General features: G+C 44.5%; 1 long non-coding RNA gene across 2 annotated transcripts; it reads right to left on the reverse strand.

The window, feature by feature from the left end:
• Positions 1-295: 295 nt before the first annotated feature.
• On the reverse strand, positions 296-17,199 carry LOC112556545. 2 transcript variants are annotated; one of them, XR_003097759.1, is made up of 4 exons: positions 15,971-17,199; positions 2,481-2,887; positions 1,925-2,103; positions 296-616 (listed from the first exon to the last, which is right to left on the reverse strand). It is a non-coding gene; the product is annotated as an uncharacterized LOC112556545 (long non-coding RNA). The 2 variants fall into 2 exon arrangements; XR_003097758.1 differs by lacking the exon at positions 15,971-17,199 and having other exon boundaries at positions 2,481-3,401.
• Positions 17,200-21,845: the final 4,646 nt, after the last annotated feature.

Genomic DNA, 21,845 nt, shown 5'->3' on the forward strand with positions numbered 1-21,845 from the left:
GAGAGAAGAACGAAAGATGGAGAGAGAGAGAGGGAAACAGGTTACCGGGTGTGCGATGGTGTGTGTGTGTGGATACAATTATGAATGAGGAGTACAAAGGTTTTTCAAACCGCCTAGGGCAGTGAAGATAAAACCCTTTACCCAGCAGTGAAGAGAAATCGTGAGGACAGAGGTGGATGAACCACTAGGGCGCACCCTGCAGCCCCTACACCTGAACTGTACTTGTCGTACCTGCAAGGTGCGTGCTTTGTGTACTTATGTTTCCTTTGTCTGTACCCGGAGGAATCAAGATGAGGAATAGGTTTATTCATAGAATGAAGGCACATCCTTTTGAATTTTTTTTTTTAAATAAAAATGGTTTGATTGATGATTTCCTTTGTTTTGACCCAAGGCAATCGTTGTGACGTCAGCATCTCGCGTTGTTCGGCTACTTCCGGCCATGTCGCGTTTCGCGACCACGAGGTCATCGAAGCGTGGCGGTCAGGAAACGGGTAGGATGATGAAATCCAGGACTTTGCCCTCGCCAGGTCACGTGCCATGCACGCCACACGAGCGTGGACAGGCAGGCGCTTGACTGTGACTGCAGGTGCGGCTGGTGGCCCTCCCGCTGGGACACCTGGGACACGCCCCACACCACAACAAGGACAGACTACATGTGTGTGTAGATGAAACGATATTATTTTATATACATATGTATGAGTCATGTGACCTACCACAAACCTCTCTCACTCACACACACTCACGCGCTCACAAGTATTCACACACACGCGCACACATACGCTATACGCATCGACGAGTGTATATATATATAAAGTGCTTTCAAGTCATGTAATGTTCAGGCTGGTCGAGGCGATGAAAGGCCGTTAATGTTAACGACTAGGAAGCATCCAAGGCCGCAGAAAGGACCGTCGCCACGGCAACGCAGACACTTCAGGGAGAACGCGGACGACAGACGGTTGAAAGGGAGGATCAGATAAATATAACGACCTGCGGGCTATTTGTGCCCGGAGGATCCCACCCACCACATTTTTATTTTATAAACTTAAAGTCATTACATCGGCCTTCTTCTCGGGATAAACTGTTGTTCATTCCTCTGCTTTAATCTGTCTGCATGCTTCTACCCGACCTCAGTTTCATTCGTCCTTTATTCTTTTCTTCCCAACAATTGTTTTCTTGCGCAAAAAAATATTAATGTTATTCAAACCAAGCTTCCTTAAAAAGATTGAACTGTGATATCACCTATTTTTTGCTGCTAGGATTTTTGTTGCAGATGCCTTCAAACGGAATTCCCATAATCACTGGCTTCAAAGGGAACCGCGAGGATTTGTTTTGCTACAAACCACAGAAACTGAATGTTTTTATTTCTGCTCTTTGGAGAAGAAGGACGATAAAGCCGCGAGTAGGATGCAAAGCAGTCGCGGTGAATGTTAAAGAGATGAGGAAGAGAATTGCAGATGAGTTTTTATTGCCAAGGCTTTAATGCACCAAGACAATATATGTAGATATACTGTATATAGATCACTGGGAAACCTGGTAAGAATCGTTAGGTCGTCTGACATCTTATTGAGATATTGAAGGTTGTATTCTTTGTAACACTGTTTGTGTGTGTGTGTGTTTGCGCGCGTGTGTTTTCTACATTATTTGCTTTCTCGCTCATGCTGGGTTCATCAACAGGTCAACAAATTGCCAACACTAAAAATGTCCACTTTTTTCCTTTTCTCCACTGGCACAGTCCCACAGGAATATTTCTTGTGAACCTCACAACCGAATTCTACAGTGCTAGAGTAGCTGTTGTTATATAAATAAAGATTTCATAGCTATTACTTTTATAACTTATCTTCTCATATTTATTTTCATTTCGCAGATTTCAACAGACAACTCTAGCTGACGATAATTCATCGAAACTCATCGAGACCACACTTACATCTCCCTCACGATGTTCTCGTTCATCTCATCCTCCATCACCCTCCTTCGTTCATCTCGAGGTAGTGTGCACTTTTGCGCTCAGATCAGTGCCAACGTTGGCGTGACTTCTGACCTCGCTACCCGTTCAGTCGTGAAGTGGGGACCCAGCTACCTGTTCACACGAAAAGTACATGCGTCCTGCAACCAATGATTATATATTTTGTAGAATTTTGTGTTACTGATGTACTATTGGAATTGAGGACTCGAAAACTGAAGATACAAGACAAAATGTTTTCAATATACGAGTCCACACACATATTTATACCAAATCTTTAGGAATGAGTGTGGCGAGAGTAGGGTGGGTGTTGGTGTCCAATTTGCTAATCCCACATATCTGCTTCTTTTTCAAAAATTGCCCCACCCTGTCTCTATTTTCGGTCTTTAAAGTGAAATCTCTTGAAGAAGACGATTTCAGGTGGTTATTTGACTCTTGCCTACACACACAACTACTGCCCTCCCTGGTGTTGCTAAACAAATGGTCTACATCATCTCCCCATGTCCGTGAGTAAACAAACCTCTCAGCCTCTCCTGTCCCACTGACACCTTCACACCATCCAGCCCCACGCAAAGGCTCGAACTCTTGTCCTCCCTCCCCAGCGTCTGCACTCTTGTCTGCGTGACCGAGACGGTGAAATCTTTGACGAGGGTCCGCCACTGTTTGCAGTCGGAGGAGGTCGACGTACCTGTGTGAACCTGGGACCGACCACAGACGCCGGGGGGTTGCTCTGGCTTGTCTAGCCTGGGGGTTGAAGGTCAATGGAAAGTTTTCTTTAGAGCCGCGTCTGACCTCCCGGTGAGGGTCGCTCCTCCACCTCCCCCCACCGCCTCCCACATCCCGTCGTGGCCATGGAGACCTGGGATGTGTGCTATTCACGCCTTACTGTGAGAAATTCCTGAGCTGGGAGATTGAGCCATGGTGGACCTGACAAGATAAGAAGATAACACAAATCTATAATCCGAGGAGGTTGGACATTTTTTTTATTATTATCCGAACGGTGTGTACACCACCTAGACACGAGACATAAGTCACAAGTTTTTTTTTCCCCACCGATTCTTTTATCAACAATGGCTGGCAGTCGCACAATTGGAAGCCATGGAGTCCTGCCCAGATCAACACTGGGTACCATGCTGAGTAAAACACAACTTATATCTGTCCTCACCTTTCCTTTGAGTGCCAAACCTCAACAATGACCACTAGTTAGTTTTGTTTGTTTGTTTATTTTTAAATCTGTACACAACACTGTCTACAATATAATAGAATGCAGTATTCTGTTGTTGTCCTTCACGTTGTCGAGGGTCTGTTTCTGGTCTTCGTCGTCCCCTCGTAACGGTGAATCAGCAAATTTTCTGACATTTGTACCCGTTATCTTCCCTGTTGACCCCCCCAACCCTGGTTCGGCAAGTTGCATCACAGGGGAGATGTTGTATCTCAGGTGACAGCCTTGATACACCTGTAGCACCCTACCTTCTCGTTCGAGAACCTCCTCTGCTAAGCTTTTGACACTGTAAGGTCACGATGTGTTTTAAAGAGGAAGAAAAAGTCAGAAAGAAACGAGTATAAAAGGAAGGGAAGTACCCAAAATGGAGTCTAAAGGGTAAACCACTCCTTGATCGTGGGAATAGCTTTGTATGAAAATAAAGAAAGCTGGCTAACAGGTGAAATGAAAAAAGGGAGGGAACAAAAAATGGCCTGGGAGAGGTTTGGCAGGATGTGAAAACACTAGGTTCAGTTCATAAATGAGAGTACCGACATAGGGTGTGGACTTGTAATATTGTATACAACATTCTGTACTATATAGATGTGTAACTTGGGATAATAGCATAGAAAAGTGGAATAGGGACACTGCATAATACATAGATGTTTGTGATGATGTATATTACATATATATATATATATCTCTGACGGAATTTAAATGTTTGTGATGATGTATATTACATTATATATATATGACAAGTCACAGAACTCTCGTTGCCAAGTACTCTCTCATATACAAGGTAGGTGGGTGTGTTTAAATATTACCGAAAATAGCCTCTGTGTTTGTAAATCATGTGGGACAGACGTCGCTAACATCGTAGACGAACAGACTAACGAAGTAAAAGTAATGAAAGTCACTTTGCGAAAGTCGGTTATCGTGTGGAAGGTTGTGTCTTGTGTTTGACCACCTCCTGCCCGCTCCCTCCCACAGGTAGCTCCTCCCACAGACTTGAGGCACTTGGCACGAGCAGACCTCGCTAAGAGGTCTCTAAATGTCAGCTTGACAACCACGGCACGCATGTAGGTGTTGTAGTCAGGAGGCTATTCAGCAACTGTCAGTTCACACACAGGTAAGCTGCAGGTGGAGGAACACGGCGAGTACCTTGGCGTCACGCGCGGTGTCGACACTCACTCCCCCAAACTCGGGCTGGGCTCAGGGAGAGTTCAAAAACACATGTACTTTAGTTCTTCTGCACACTGAAACATCCAAAACCTTGCTTAGACCTTCTGGAACTATTTTGGAGAATTCTAAAACTGACTTCACATGGTCCGAACACGATAAAGCCGCTTCACATGGCCCGACATCCTAAGGCCGTCTTCACACGGTAGGACATCATGGAGATCGGCTGCTCACAATCCGATAAAGTTATTCTACAACAGGTGTTCAAGAACCAGTCTGACAGCCTTGTAAAGTTTTCACCTGAAACTTGATGCGGATGGTCAGACTATAGCTTTTTGCCTCTGCTTTGTTCGCTCTGAAGATACTGAAGGTGGAGGGTGTTAAATTATCTCCCCCTCCGAAAAACAAAAACAAAAACAAACCCGCAGGGAGTAGTACTTGGGCATTAGACAAAAATAACTGTTTTAAAATCGGTCTCCGACAGTATTTTCTCTCAAAGAAATCGTAAACGTAACATAAATTTGTGTGTACCTTCTTTTTTTTGTTTAGTTTTGAATAGCCAACGTGACTTGTTTACGATATTTTCAAATACAGAAATTAAATACAAAAAAAAATGTTGCGATTAGAAGTACACAACTATCCTCTCCATGTCAGCTATTTTAACAAAGGGGATGAAGGGAAGTAGGGATGCTCAGAATAGCTTCTGAGCCCTACTCTGATCCAAAGCCGCAGCCCCTGGGAGGACACTGATCAGTTGTGCACTTAAATCGTGCTTCACTTCGTCACGTGATCCTCTAAGGACACATGTGGAAAGCATTCCTTTTTATTTTTTTTTTTTTTTTTTTGGAGGGGGTGGCAGTCGTGAACACTGTTCATTATTCTCAACGGATATATAATATCAAGAATTGGATTGAAAGGTCTGCTCGCGTGTGCGCTCGAGTACAAACTAAGCAAATGCACTCCACGTTAAAAAGCGCACTGCCTGTAGACCTGAGACCTTTGACCTGTGACCTATGTTAGATCCCATGGTGCCCGTTGAAAAATCATGTCAGTCACGCATTGTTTTTGTTTTGTAAAGGTGTGTAAACTGATACATTATTGCTTCAACAGATTAGGGTTGACAAGAGTACCTCGGCACTCAACCACAAATCTGAAAGACTAGTCGAGCCCCATCAGTTCGAGTGTTGACCACCCTACCCTTACCCCCTGAGTAAGAAATATAATGTAAATATTTTTAATTGGTGCCAGCACCCTACCAAAAGCTAACAACTTATTTTAATCAGATGATTTATAAAGTACGGAATATGTAAAAGAAAGGGATTTTTTTAACTGTGTTTCATTGTAAAATACATTAATCTTAAATTTAAAATTTTTTACTGCTTTTATTTTTTGTTCTTATCAGCTTTTTAATGGCCTTCTGTGGTTTCATTGTCAATGTTGTCAAGATAACCGCGTGTGTATTTAAAAAAGTGAGATTGTGAAGGCATTATCAGAGCAGATTCTAGGCACGATGGGGTGGTGAGGGGAGGACAGGCAGTGGCGAGCAAGTAGTCGAGCACTGAAACACAATTTTCTCAGAAATATTGACAAAGGAGCGAAATGTTCAAACCCGGACTGGCACGAGTGGCGAGGTACCACTGTACTTAGCTCCACTCACTGCAGTGTGGAGGGCGGAGGTCAACCTTTACTGTTTGCTTACTGAAGCATGAAAGCTTTGCACCCCGACCCATCCACCCCACACCCTCCCACTCGTGACTAGAGCTTCTGACGTCAGAGCGGTAGGTGTGCGTCAGATATGATTGAGTGTCTGTCCGGCACACTCAGACATGTTTGTGTTCTGTCTTTGACAGCCCTATAGACGGGACACTTCACAATACCCACACATTAGTCTCGAGAGGGACATACGTATCCGGTAAATATAATGGAGGACAACGGGGTGACTTTGGTCGTTTAGAAAAGGTTGATTATATCCTGGATCTTAGAGACGAAGACGTCAGCAAGCATGTCGAGTCTATGTGCCGCTTGGAACATTGGACACGTTCGTCACACCTTCACATGTAACAAAGTCAGATCAACGAACCTAAGCGGGATGTCACGGAAGAGAAGTGTGTATGTGTGTGGTGTGAGTGAGTGAGAGAGACATAAACTATTTGTCTTTTCAACACAGCATAAGCCCGAAGAAAAGCGACGGATCAGGTTCGTGGCACATGCATTTATTCATCTCACCGGATATTAATATCATTGATTGTGTCCTTTTCTCCGAGGACAATTCGTCCTGGACTTTTTTTTTTCTCCAGCCATCTCATCCATTCTCTTCATCTATCAGTCTATGCATCTATCTGTATCTATTTCTCCCTACTCTTGAGTGTGTGTCGAGCTAGAGCCTGCACGGATCAGTGAGATGGAAAGCAAGAAAAAAAACAAAAAAAAAACAAACAGCAGCAAAACAAACAACAAAAAAAACAACAAACAAACAAACAAAAAACAAAACAACAACAACACAAGGGAATCCAGACACTGGCGTCCGTGATGTAGATTACTTATTACTGTTATACACCAAGTCGTCATCTTTCCCACCCGCTCCTCCACCCCTTCCTTGTGATAACCAGATGTGACGAAACAATCGACATGCACTTTCACATTTCACTTCTACATTCAGGTCAACCTCCCGCCCCTGTCTCTACCCTCCCCCCCACACACACATTCTGCGTCTTGTGTTGCCAAACACATGCGGCGTGAACCTCCCACATCCACCCCGAGTACTCAACACCCAACCAGTTCATTCATTCATGCGACGCATTGTCAACTCAGGCGTGGGCGGACTTGTACCACGTCCTGCGCATGCGCACTGCACCTGATTCGATCTAACCTCCCCGTTGCCTCCACCCCTTCCCTCCCTTCCTCATTTATTCCATCCCTCCCTCCCTGCTGCTTCCCCCTCCACGTTAAATCGGTTTAAAGAGACGACAGTTCCACGAACTATCGGCGTTGAGGAGCTTTTCTTCTATTCCGACATTAACAACATCATCAATAAAACAATAATAATAAGTTTGTGTCGTAGTAGAGGGTGAAGCAGTACAGGTCGATGTATTATTATTATTGTCCTGGCTGGCAGGTCACACGTTTGATTTTGATCTTGAATTTGCTCCATCATCATCATCGTCGTCGTCGTTGTTATCGACGTGACTTCGCGATCATCGTTTTGACCTGGGTGTCAACCCACTTCGTTGGATCTGGCATTTGGTTTTCTTACAACAACCCAATGAATCATCCCCCCACAGCTTACTGCCAGACCCGCCGCATGACAATGTGTCCCACAGACTGGGAGTGGTCCACTAGTCATCGCCTGCAAGTCAAGTCGTCATGTGACAGCTTATCTCAAGGCTACGGCCCCAACACTAGTGTAGTTCCAGTAGCTCCTCCCTAGTAACTGTTATTGTGTGAGAGAGAGTGAGAGGCGTTCTATAACCTTTCTTTTAATTAAGCTTTGATATACGTTTATATATTTAAATACACAAAATTTCGTCTCTCTCACCATGACACCATTGGCTTGATGATACAGCGTTGTTTTCTAAGTCATTGCAATCAAGCACGCGCATATAAAATAAAATAAATGTCGTTAAAATGAAGCCATCATATCTACCAGGTCCACCCTTCCTTGCTTCGAGTGACGTGGTTGATGTAACACGATGTCAGTAAAACCACCAACTTGTATCACTGGACTGGTGGCAGACGATTTTTTTTTCCAGTTAACTATTAAAACGAGGCTGGTGTATACACAGCTTCCGGTTTAGTCACATTTATTGTTTAGGCTCACCGAGACTAAAGTTGGTCTCGGCAGACAGCAGTCCACCTATACACGTCCGTGGTAAAACCGTTGCAAAAAGTGAAGGACGAGGAGAAATTCAAACAGTCTGTTATGAAAATATTACGGAGTTAAAGCTATTTGTTTTTACACAGATAAGGAGACTGGTTATTTTTAAAAAATTAAAGAAAATAAAAGGCTATTTTGATAAGCCATTTATGACCAAGCTGCATGCTGTGTTGTGTTATTTCTGGGGTTAGTTAAACATGAAACGGGCAAAACGATGACATAATTATAATTACCCGTTGATGCTCCATTGCCCACAGACGGGAAGTCTGAACTCCAGGACTCCTACACAATGACTTGTAACCGGGTGGCAGGTCTGCAAAGGTCGGTCAGTACCACAAACTGTGGTAATCAAATGCTGTATTTAAATACCAGCGAGTGTTATTCATTATATTTATTGTTGGGGAAATAAAGTGTTAATAATTAAGTTTTAGAAAAATGCAGTTTTTTGTGAAGGAAACATTCATAATGTATTGTCATTTTTGCCAGTGGTGTAAATAAAATAGAAGAAAAGACTAATAATAACAACAGAAAGTTTGGCAGTTTATTTTTTCCATCTCTGTTGAAGTGTAAAATTGCATTATTTTCACTGAGTAAATACTAAATGTGTGTGTGAGTGTGCGTTTGTGCGTGCATGTGTGTGTGTGTGTGCTCGCGTACATGCCCTAGTGTGTGTGCGTGCGTGTATGTGAACATCCTCACTTTAACTAGCTATAAAACCTAACCCTACTAACCCAGCCCAAAAATAGAATTTTGAACAAAATCTTAACGGATGGCTATGGTTGAGAAAAGTGTCATGATTGTGCGTCATTCTTATCTATAAGATGGGACAATATCTCTCTCTCTCACACACACACACATACACGCACACACACATAGACACGCATACACACACAGAGGAAGGTGGAGGACGAAGCAGATCGACAGATCGACACACACCGTGAAGAAGAAAGAAGAGTGCCTCCCAATACGACCGTCAGAAACAAGAGGAAACATAAATCCTTTGTGCTAAGTCAGTCAGTCAGTCAGTCGATCATTACCACAGCAAAAAAATTTTTTTCGCACAACCTTTTTTTTTTAATCAGGTAATACATCCGATGCTATTCCTTCTGCTGCATCGTCAACGTCTCCCAATGTCGACATGATGTAACTCGATTTCCTAATTTTGTGGAACATTCTAATCATGAATAGAAAATTGAAAAATCCCATTAATATATATTTAGAACTCATCTTTTCCTTGATAAAAGTGTGTCGCCACTGTGATGACATCGTCACACACCAGGTCATTGATTACAACCGTCGCACGCGCTGTTTGCCGCAGCTGTGACGTACAAGGGAAAGACCCGTTAGGTCCTCCTGCTCTCGATATAGAAACACAGAGAGAGGGGGTCGGTGTAAAGATGGAAGTTATTGTGGTGTGTGAGCTGGTCCCTGAAATAAATACACCGCGCGTGATTAACAACAATGTGTTGTGCTTGGATTTCCTCTGTGGTTGTAGTCACGTGCTCTCGTGAGGTTGTTTGTAAACATAATTACATCCTCCTGACCCTCACCCATACACGCACACCTCACCCGCACTACTAAAATGTTTCGGATGGATACATGAACACAGGAAGAACAAGAAACTGTTTTCCAATCTAAAAATAATAAAGAAATAAGTGAAATATCTATCGTCTTTAACTTCCGGAAGTTTGATACGTCACTGAACACAAGCGCAGGCGCCAAATCAGAAAAGATGGAATACAAAAATAAATAAAAATAATAATCTCATAATTACATTATAAGCGGTCATGTGACAGGTACATGTGCAGGGTAGAAGGCACGTGTGTCTCAGGTCTTGCCACTACCTGACTGTCGCCACGTCAACCTGTTTGCTGTCCGCAGTCCGCACACTACGAGCGTCACGTAATCTCCACGTAAAACTCATTTCCTGTCCAGTCTAAGGAATTGTCTTCTTCCTAAACTCCCATCTCAAAAAAAAAAAGAAAAAAAAAGAAAAAAAAAAAGAGTTATAGACGATCGCACTCAGCTGCATGATGCCTGAATATTTTCATCATTGATCAGGCGGCCCCCTGGCGGTAACGACCAGTTTTCAAACCTCAGACCTGATGGCGCTGTGACGTCACTGCATGCTCAAACAGCCCCGGATTATTTTAGGATTCGATCGCACGTCTTTTCCTTGTGCCTTCGAGGAAGGGAGACAGGAAAAGAATTCAAAAAAAAGGAGCCTGAAGATTGTCCCTTTTCACCGTAAACCTCCCACGCGATGGCGACTGTGCAGGGGCCGTCCACGAGTTGACAGAGAAAAGCCAGGCGGACATGACGGAAGACATGAACACACTGGGTTTTTTTTTTTTTCTTTTTTTGAACCTGAGCAGCATCGATCCGTAGGTTAGAAATAGCTGGCTGCACAGGTAGGGGATTGGAGAGGGAGGGGCAACAAGACTGCAAGGACGTCTGCCGTACGTCTGGACCCGGTCAGGTCACCTGTCGCTGTCGATGAACTGTTGGTCAATAGGAGGCAGGTTGGCTGGTGAACTGTTGGTCAATAGGATGCAGGTTGGCTGGTGGAGATGCTTGGCGAGGAAGGAGAGACTGTCATTGACCGACGCCGTTACCCACCACACCAGTCTCACCACCAACATCGGTGTCTTCGGAGCAGGCGTCGGTGTTAGCTCGACCTGTCGAGAAGGTTAGTCGCCATCAATCCTCAGTCAATCCTCATCCGGTCAGACCTCTGCTGGACATGCGCAGCTCGTCCTAAATTAAAGTTTGCACCGCCACCTGTCGGTCATGCTTTTCTCTGCCCTGTGGACAAATAAATTATTTGCTTAGGGATCGGAGGATGGGGACTGGTGTTTTCCGCCTCACTTATTTCTTTGGGAAGGGTGGGCTGGGGGTCCCCTACTCCTCCAAAGAGGTGGGTGGGTAATGCGTTTGATAAATCTGAAAACAAAACTTTTAAGGAAGAAATATCGGTGCAAAAAGGTTATTGCATCATTGTACGGAAATGAACCACAAATTCAATTTCGGGGAAAACAGGGCATTCAGATTTTTATTTTTGCACACGACACTACCGAAACTAAATCTTGACGGAAGAAGGTTGTCACGAACTCCTTTCGTTCAAAGTTTTCTGGTTTGGGTTTCGCGCTTGCTCATATTCCACTGTACTTAAAGGCATGTGCTGTGTGAACCGTCTGAAATGAAGGAAAGTACATTGTCCTTAACATTCAATCAGTCATCGCGAGTCCTTTATTCCTGATAGACAGGGGTGGAGAGGACAAACTTGAGAGATAGTACAAACAACTTTAGCTGTGGGTTATCTGCCCTTCTCTGGGACGACCTGACCGACAGACCGGTTCACAAATGGGAGTTGTTTGTCCATTTCTTCTTTTGTCTGCCTCTTCTTCTACCTTCTACCGTTCCCTTCATGAATGTTTTTCCATCTCGTTCAAAAACAAAGATGCGGATTCTTAACGATTGTCTAATGGCGCATGTCCGTATGTAGGGTAGATGGTGCTCTGGTATCTGATGCAGAGGAAGAGTTCTCGAAAATACTTCCCCTAACACCTCTTCTCAAACCTGTGTCACTCTAACCTGTTATAAATCTTATTGTGCAGCGCTCCATATTCTCTCTCTCACCTCTGTGTATGTGTGTGTTTTCGTTCGTGTTGTCTTTCAGCAAGTAGTTACAACCTATGCAGAGCTTGTTTCTTAAAGGAACTACAGTAACCTTTAAATATTTTTCACTAATTTCAGCAGTGTCTTCAGCTCACCATTATCTAGGATGGGAATAACGCCCATAAATCTTGTCCTTTAAACGTCTTCATCACACACACCCCTACACACACCCCCCAACACACAAAGCAAATAAACAAAACAAAGCAATAAAAACTAGAAAAGAGGGAGACGACGTGCCAGCGTGCTTATCATCACAGAGAAAATAGCTCCCTCCCGCCAATGGTTTTGCTGTAAGGAGAGAAAATAAAGCCATCGAGCTCCTAACAGCCGTCAGGTTTCAGAAGCCGAGGGCGCGGCGTTGGCGTCACGAGGTCCATCGCCACATCAAGCTGCCGGCGTAGGCGAGGATGACCGTGACATCGACTACGAATTGTGTGATAAGCGAGGCTGGCGGTTGCAGTTGAGGAGGAAACGATGCAGGGAGGACAAGGAGTGGGGAAAGGCGTTATGGGAGGGACAACCCCTCCCCCATTTCATCAGATGACCACGACTCAAAAAAAGGGATGGGAGTGTTGGCAACAATGTTGTGCCCTCCCTTGGGGATGTTTGGGGACAGGCAGACGTGCAGACACCACCTCCACTAACATCGGCATCAACCATAACAACAACAGCAGCAACAGGAGCGGTGAGACTCAAAGTGTGGACCAGACGGACACAGATGATGACAGATTTATCATCATTAAGGGCGCATGCGAGTAGGCTGAGAAATAAAAAGAGAACCGGAAGACCTCGGGGGGTGGAATGGTTCCCTAACTGATCTCCGAGTTTTGTGTTTCACCGATTCAGCCGTACATGCACGCCAACGCAAGCGCAGAAAGAAGAGAAAGCGTGGGTGAGGAGGAAATTCAGAGTATGTTGGCCATCTGCCATGCTGGTCACGTGTGTGTGCGTGCGCGCGTGTACGTAGTTGCTGGATTATGTCTGTACAAACAATGACATCACATGACCGTGGTTTTCACACATTCACCATGTGGCATGTGAAGATTATCTACTGTGTAGCTCGCGTTGTGTAGCATCCAAACCCTCATCCTCTCGTAGTGTTTGTTTACCGAGACTAGGAAGTAAACAGTAGCCGAGACAGCACGAGACGCCATCTTTTTTCCTTGGTGTACCTGTACACCTTACCTTTGAGATCCTCTGCACCCTAGTAACTTGTTGGGTCACGAGGCCAGGACGGAGAGGGCATGGGCGGGGTGGAATGGGTCTTGGCGTTGTTACAAATAAATTAATTGCCTCCAGTGGTCGATACCAATATGTCTCCGACCTGCATGGCGTGCACCCAGCGACCGAAACTGTGTGACGGGAGGAGGAGTGGAGGGGAAATGGGCTTAAAAACTCCCGACACAATCGATAAATCTTTATCTTGCCCCACCGCCGACTACAAGCAGAAAGACCACCTTGGGAGGAGACGAGGGGGTTGCGGAAGGTGTGTACAATTTCTAGGGGATGCTGTTTTTGCAGGCAAGGTCTGCAGTTGTTGTTTTTTTCTTTTTTTAATACGACAAATGTTTAATGAGTTCAGCAGACGATCAGAGAGCTGGAGGGTAGGGGGAGCCGAGGTGTGGAGGGCAGCTCCAGGGCATCGACAAAGGTTTGTCTTGAGTCACTGGCTCCTACGAAATGTTTGGCCGCACTTTTGGTGGCTGGCAATGGTCCAGCCTGGCGTCTGGTGCAGGACTGAGCGGGGAGACATTAGCTACAGTTTATTCCTTCTCCTCTCTCCCTCCTCTCTCCTCAGCCTCCATCTGGTCGATCTTCGGGCGAACGGGTCGGACTGTTCTGACGGCTGGGAGACATATTTGGCGTGCGATCTGGAATCCATCGGTCTCTCCCTCTCTACATCTCTCTCACATTAAAAACTAGAGGGAGATTATACTTCCTAAAATCGGTTTTTCGTTTCTTAAGTTCTCATGGTCATCCTATCGTGTCAGCGATAAAATAAAATAAATAAAATGCCCTTGATTGTTGATTCCTCTGACGCGGTGGAGACAGATGAATAAACTGGTCTTCAGGGACTTTCTACCTCCCCTCCAAAACAAATTCCCTAACACCTTCCAAGGACAGACGAGGGAAGGTCCGACAGGAAGCATTGAAATCCCGAAGTGCTTGCCATGCCCTCACCTGTTCGATTTGTCTGGGAGTCTGAGGACCGATGGCGGGTGGTGAGGTGTCTGGGTCCGCGGGTCGAATCCTTGGCGCGCTGCCAGCGGCTGCTGCAACAGAGGGCGGGACTAACTAACGGTCGCGGTGACGAACATAAAAAGTCCATTTGTCGTGTCTGAGGCTTTCTACAACAAGATGGGAGAGGTCCTGATAGGGTCAGAATGGGTCATCGTCCTCCAACCTTATCCAAGGCTGTTGCTTTTTTTTTTTAAAAACTCAAGACAAGACTGTTTGAGCGGAAAACATTTACTGTCTGTCAGGTTGTCGGGCAAAACACCTGTCAGGTAATAAGTTGATTTTAACAGTCCGATCGAAATCAGAAAGTGCAGATCCTCCCATCCCATATTACCTTGAGGGAAGGAATGGAGGGAACTTGTGTCTCACGCCAAGTGCCACATGCACTTAAAGAACAGCATGCCCGAGACAAGATCTGAACCTAGGACACGTGATCTTCCACTGTCTGGAAATAGACAAGTAAACGGCAACACTATCAACACTATCTACAATAAAAGATATAAAAACAATATGGAATTTTTTTTTCTAAACTCATTGCGAAAAGAAAGTTCAGCGGACTTGAGACCTCCACTATCGGTTAACTGATCATACGTCACACCCTAACCCTGTCCATACGTCACATACTGTATTGTGTGACATCTTGTATTCTAACATCAAACATTTCTTTCCTGTGATGCCAGGTCACGTTGTCCCACGAACTACAGAAGACAAGCGATAGGTCTGTACCTACGTCAACGGTTGTGTACACGGTTACTGGTGGTGGAGGAGGCGCGGGGTGGGCGGAGTGGTTGAGATAACAATGGACGTCATGTCTGGCCTTTGGTAGGAGGGGCAAGTTAATGGCCTCTCTCCTTTTTGATCTTTTATAAGCGTGATGAGGTAAAAATAGAATGGTTATAAGCCCAACCGACATGATGAACTCATCATCGTGATTGAGACCACAGGATGTCCACAGTTCGCCAAAGTCCGGAAGGCGGACATGTCCAGACTGTATTCTCTGGAGACAAAGCGTGTGTGAAGACAAGACGAACACAAGAAGTCGAGAGAATTTATAGATGGTGGAACAGGAAGAGAGAAAAGCGAAACAAAAGAGGATGGTACAGAGAATCAAAATATTTTACGGAAGAGTGCATGTGTACAAGAGAAAGACAAAGAGAACAGAAAGAAAAAATAAACCCACAGAATTTGGAATTTTTAATCTATGGAATTTTCTTCACTAACACAACAGTTCATAAATAATCAGGGAAAATAAAGATTAAGCAAACTGTGTTAACCAGCAAACCACTAATTAAAATCACTAACCTCTAAATCTTTAAGATGTAATGTTAATGATATTAGCTAATAACTAAAGACAAACAAAAGGCTGATGGAACAGAAGTATGAATATATTTCTTGTAAGAACAGATTTCCTCAGTCATTAGAGAGTAAGTGGAAGTGAGTGAGAGAGGAGATGTCCACCACCTTCACAAAAAGGAGACAAAGTTACTGGGTACCGCAACCCACCCCTCGCCAACTACTGTATAATAGTAAAAGGTGGAGTTCTCTTTGACTTGTTGGTTGCTACGGATACGCAACATTATTACATATACAATACTGAAGAAAGGACAGGTGATCAGTGTTAATTATTACTAGAGACCCTCTAAATGACTAATGTTAATTATTACTATCGATATATTATCATTGAATTTTGATTATTGTTGATTTGTTACTCTTGAAATTATTTTCAACGCACTGTTTACTTTAAAATGAAGAAGTAATGATGTAATGCAAGCAGTTGTAACCCATTGTAATGCTGGCACAGTACAGCTTTCAAGAGTCGCTCCGCCAGCCCTGCACTCACCCGTTGCTTCTATTGATCTTGGCATTGGCTGATAGGATCGCTGGGTGATCTGCTGGGGTAGGGTAGGGTGGGACCGGGGTGGGGCGGCTTGCTCCTCCCTTTTTCTCTCTGTCTGCTGCATGTCGTGTGCTCAGTCCTATGGCCACTTGCCACGCATGTCACATCCTAAGTGAGAGACTCGTTGAAACGTGCGCTGCATCTCACCTCCGTCCCCCACCCGGCTCACCCTACCCCCAGGACGAACCGTCCCCCGATGTTAATTAAAGATGGACGAAGGAGAGAAAGGTCGGCCTGGGTGGCAAGGTGGGGTAGACGGGGTAGGCAGTCGTCGTCCATAGGGTTATCTTTGACAAGCACTGCGCAGAGAGAAAAAGTGGGTAGATGTTGGTGTGTGTGTGGGGTGGGGTGTGGAAGTGGGGTGGACTATATTTATGTGACGCGCGCAGCCTGTGATCGATCTGCTGCAGATAGCAGCTGCGTCACCGGAAGTGCGACAGGAGGAGTGGGAGGAGGAGGGAAGATGGAAGGAGGGGTTCAAAGGTAGGCCGTGCACGGAGGATGTCTCTTTGCCCGCGAGGAGAGCGGAGGAAGGGCTGGTGGGAGGGAGGAGGGTCGAAGGTTAAACGACACTCAGCGCGTGAAGGGCTCCATCAGCAGGTGGGAGGGAGGGCCTGTGCTGGGAGAGGATGATGCAATGGCTTTCCCATCGACTGCTGTAGGTCAGACAGGTGGGAGCAATGCCCCGCTATCTACATCCTCCAAAACCATCAGGACTCACGAGATGACACCTCACGCAGGATTAAAAAAAAAATCATTATTTAACTGGAGAAGGGTGGATGGCAGATGAGGGATGTCCAGCAGCACATTGGGTACACCATTTGCTTTTCAGTAATGATTGAAATGTCTGGGTTCGTGTCTCCTCTCGGGGCATACATGGGTGGGTTATCTCCTGTAACACTGATTACTTGCTTCCTCATCACTCTTTACTCCATAGTGCGAAATTAAAGGAAAAAAAAATATCTATCTTGTCAAAGTCTCATTTTTGCTTCGTCCTGATCAGACCCCTTTCGACCCTGTAGCTCTAATCTGACGACCTGTGCTCATCTTGAGGCTCTTTCCACCCGGTGACACCCGTTTGACACAAGCGCCTTTGAACCTTCCGTCCACTGACGTCAGCAGTGTATTTGTGGCTGACTTCAAAGTATCACTTGTAGACAACCCAGGCACCACCATGGGGCATTCTAACCCCGACAATCATTTGTATCCACGTGGTAAAGATGACTAGTTTCCGGACACACACACACACATACACACTCACAGGATGAATATTAAAATTGTTCTAGACTGGAGAGTGTGTCTGAAGGACCTCATTATAAGCAAACATCGTTGTTAAGTTAGTGTCAACAAGTCTTCTAGTTTAAATGGAGTATTTTACCACAATTTTTTCTACTGTTTTTGTTGTTGCTACTACTCTATAATTTCTCTGCTACTTGTATTACTAATGCTTTTTTGTTTACCACTCCACCTTCTTCAACTTTTTCTTCTCTAACACCCGCCTCCACTTTACAAGCACTGAGGACACACCACTGGGTGTCTGTCATCTCCTCTGTCATCAATCAATGAATTCTGAAGTTACAGGTGGTTACATACCTGGGGATGCTAATACCCATTGTTAGTTGTGGGTCTTAAAATAAACTCCTTTCTGTCACTCTGCTGAAGGCAAGTGACAGACACTACTGTTTAATGTTCACTTCGTGTCTTTCACCATTTTTCTTTGAGAATTTTTTTGCAGTCATTTAACACCAAGTCGGGTCACGAAACTGCTTCAGTGGTATCGGTGTCAGCTCATTGCTTACCTCCACGAGTGGGTAGAATAACAAAAGAAACCTTCTATTCTGAAAATAGACAAACGTACAAAAATAAATAATTGTACTCGGGAGGTAGACAAGACATACACCTGAGTGTTCAAACCTTCCACCTCATTCCTGACTGCTCCTACCCGCTTCTCCAGAAATACTTTTTTGCACCCGATAACTTGTTTCTCTTTTACGATTCTGGGAGCAAAGCATTGTTTTTCGGGACAAACAGACCTGGCATGCTGTATAATTTATGCTAAACCTTCCTTTGCAGTTGTCAGACGGGAAAGCGGGAGGATTTTTATGAGATGTACTTTCGATACACCATATGGCCTGCTGCAGACATTGTTGTTGTTTCTTCTGAAATTCTCGTCTTGCTTCCTTCACCTCCGAGCACTGATACCAATCTCCTTAGCATTGTTTTCATTGTTAACCTGAAGTGTTAGTCAGTAAGTACAATGACAATGTTTTAGAGGGGAAGGGGATAAAAGTACATCCAGTAGTTGTTCAAAAACAGCTGAGAGGTGCGGACACTTAGGTATCGTAGCTTTTCTGTACTCATTCCTGGCAAGTCTGTGGTTGGAGGATGAAGGTGTGTTGTCCAGAGGAGCTGATGATGTTTCCTCCACATCAGTCAACTGTGCAATGAGACAGATGACGACTGTACTCACAGAAGACAGGTGTACAACAATGTGTCGGTGACTCACCTTGTCGAGCGACCATCATACATCACACACACTGCACTACAAGAGGAAATGCTGGGTGATGTATAGTTGGGAGGGTTGAACTAAAGTATGGCGACTGTCTTTGTGTGTGTGTGGTTAATGGTATGTGTGATATGTGTGGTGTGTGAGGGCTAGAATTCATGTCGAGGCTATTCATTAACGAATGAATTAAAATTGAAAATAGTTTTAAAGCGAGAAATATAAAATTTGATTCGTTTCCGAACGAACAAACAAACAAACAAACAAACAAAAATTAAACAAAGCAAAGGAAAAGGTCTTTTAAGATGAATTAAAACTTAACAGACCACTTAGAAGACGGACAGAGGTAGAAGGAATTCACGAACCGCTTTCTAAAGAAAAATTTATCTTTAAAATTTGTAGGTAACATATGTCAAACACTTGAATTGTTGTCTAAGCCGACAGATCAAACGAGGCCCCCTTTGCCCAAGACTGATTTTTCTTTCCTGTCATAAAATCCACACAACAAGTAAACAAACAAACAAACAAGCAAACAAACAAACAAACAAACAAACAAACAAACAAGCAAAAAACAAATTATGTCTGCATCTTCGTCCCAGGAAGGGCGCTCATCCGTGTAGATGAGAGCAGTCATTGATGAGGACCACTCACGTGCAAACGACTTCATCCTTTTACCTGACCTCAACACGAAAGACCACGTGACAAGCCCACCGCCACCCTCCTACCTTCCCCCCTTCCTAAAAAAAAAAAAAAAAAAGGTTTATATCGTGAACTTCTTACCAAAGTCCTTCACCCAGCAAAATTGTTCACGCGGGAAAAAAAACTTAATGTCAAATTATCGAAAAAGGATCACGTGCTTATGTAGGTTTTTGTTGCGCAGAGCAGTACATATAAATTGGCTTGCCTAGGTGGTTTCATCCTCACCTTGACCTTATTAGGTGCATGTTGGAGTCCATACTGACGATGGCTTTTAATCACCAATTGTGCACGTGATGAGCACGAAGCTTGCAAGCTCACGCGCTTGATGGAAAACTCTGTAAGGTCGTCTCCCTCGGTTGGTGGTTAGAGTGCAGTTGCGGGCGTGGACGACTCGACTTGAAGAGGATCATCTTTCTGTCCCGTGGATCATCTTTCTCTCCCATCCCATACCTCTTATCCCAAGAATAAAGGAAAATTCGTGAGAAAAAAAACTTAATTACAAGGTTCAAATGTAAGAACGGTGTGAACTTTTTGAAGAAGCAGAGTGATCTTCTTGCTGACAGAATGGCTGTTGAGATTTCCACCGTTTCAGACCGGATGTCCGCTGTCCTGCGGTAACTTCAAGGTTTCTCTAGTTCTTTTTTTTTTTTTTAATTTTATTTATTGTTGTACTTTTTCCTCAAATTTATCGTCTTTCTACGCCGTATTTTGCAATGGATAACACGCCTCTAGTGCAAGCGCTGACATCCTCACCTGCAATCACTCCCACCCTTCTGCCCTTGAAGACCCGGATGGTCACCCAATGCACCCTGAACGGGTAGGTAAAAGGCGAGAAATCGGTTTCTCAAGATATTTCTGCATTCGTAATAATACATTAAATCAAAACTTAAAAATAAAAGAGGCGCATTCGGTGTTCTGGGATTACTTCTCCCTTCTTCCTTCGCGTTTCTCTCTCTCACCTTCCCTTTCCCCCATCAGGTCCGAAAGAGAGATGTTTAAGCTTTTTTTGGCCATTTCAGTGAGGATCCACTGTCGTTTGTTCATATTTTGGGAATGCTGAGGTTTTTTGGTGTGTGTGTGGGTTTTTTTTTTTACCCCTTCTGCATGTGGGACTTACTTTCTAGACTAGCTTCTTTTCCGTGAGAAAGTCGTAATTGCTGGCTGGACATTACATATAAATTGTCTCCTTCTCTCTCTCCACCTTCTAAAGCTTTAAAAATATCTCCACGTTCTACTCTCTGTCCACTGTCATTGTGTATTGTGGATATTGTCTACAGCCATACTTTTTTTTCCCACCGCTGGTATGTTGTCTCCCCTTCTGCGAAGTTATGGCCCTTAAATTAATGACTCACTCTGCATACCTGTGCATGTATGCAAATACACTCACGTGATTGAATGAGTGGGTCATGCTGGGCTTTAATGTCGCAGTGAGGATAATGTTGCTGTTCTTCTGATAGCTGAAGAAAATTAAACATGTTTTTCATCTCCATACTCAACACTACTCACTCACCTCAGCTGTAAGGCGAACAAAACCATAACCCACACAGTCTGCAACGAAAATGCAATTCAAGTTCAGCAAAAATCACGAATTAAGGTAAAGATCAAAGGATTATAAAATTATGTCCTATCTTTCTCAAAACCCTTTAGGACTAGCGTCGGCATGGGAAGCGATCAGAGATAAGAAACAGTCTTCTATTCAATGATAGTTTAATTCAATTTCCGTCAAAATTAAATCCAGCTTAAGTTCTTCGAGCATGGTTGGTGTCTATATTCTCGCAAGAAAAATTTGACCTAATGTCACACATGCTCAAGAATGAAAGCCATATTGAATTCGCGCAAAGCATTTGTAAGCTTGCCACCAGGGCCACAGGGATGTCAGATGGTGAAAGGCTTTCAAAGGGTCTTCACGATTCAAGGGAAAAGTTCAGAAATGAAAATACTTCCTTGTTGTTGGACAGCGTGTTAGCAGTGTGAAGTGTATCACAGTGTGAAGTGTGTGACACAGTGTCAAGTGGGTCACATTTCCTGTGTGTAACCGGTTGCTTCTCATTGTCGGCAGTCATCTCGCGCATCAGTGGAATCAGGTCATCTGTCGTCTCCATTTCAATGTTTCCACACTCGTCCCCCTCCACTCCTTCCCTTACAGCTCACAGCCGCCGCGACTACTCCCCCACCACCATCACCACCACCACCACCACCATCACCATCCTCCGCATGGTGCTGCAGCACTTCCCACGGCCGCCATTCACGCGTTCAGTGACTGACTGCAGACTGAATGCAGCTCAGCAGCAGCAGCAGCTTGTGGTGATATTGATCACAGTCGCTGGCATTTTATTCGCCATCTAATTGTGAACACTGCTCCTGGAGTGTGTTCCGCCCTCCTCCGTTCATCTTCTCAGCTTCATCCTGTTGTTGGGTGTGTGTGTGTGGGTGGTGGGTGGGGTGGAGCAACTGATGCTCGTCTTAACTCTTCTTCGACTGTTGCGAGTCATTCAAAGTGATGTGCCCCCTGCTGTTGGTTGCAGTCTTAATGAGACCATGTCGTGTGTTAATTGATCATTAAATACGCTGAATGAACGTGTGTTCATTCCGACACTGCTGTCACGCAGGTTTCCG

Source organism: Pomacea canaliculata, linkage group LG2 (assembly GCF_003073045.1).
Source record: "Pomacea canaliculata isolate SZHN2017 linkage group LG2, ASM307304v1, whole genome shotgun sequence".
In the NCBI taxonomy this organism is placed as follows: domain Eukaryota; kingdom Metazoa; phylum Mollusca; class Gastropoda; order Architaenioglossa; family Ampullariidae; genus Pomacea; species Pomacea canaliculata.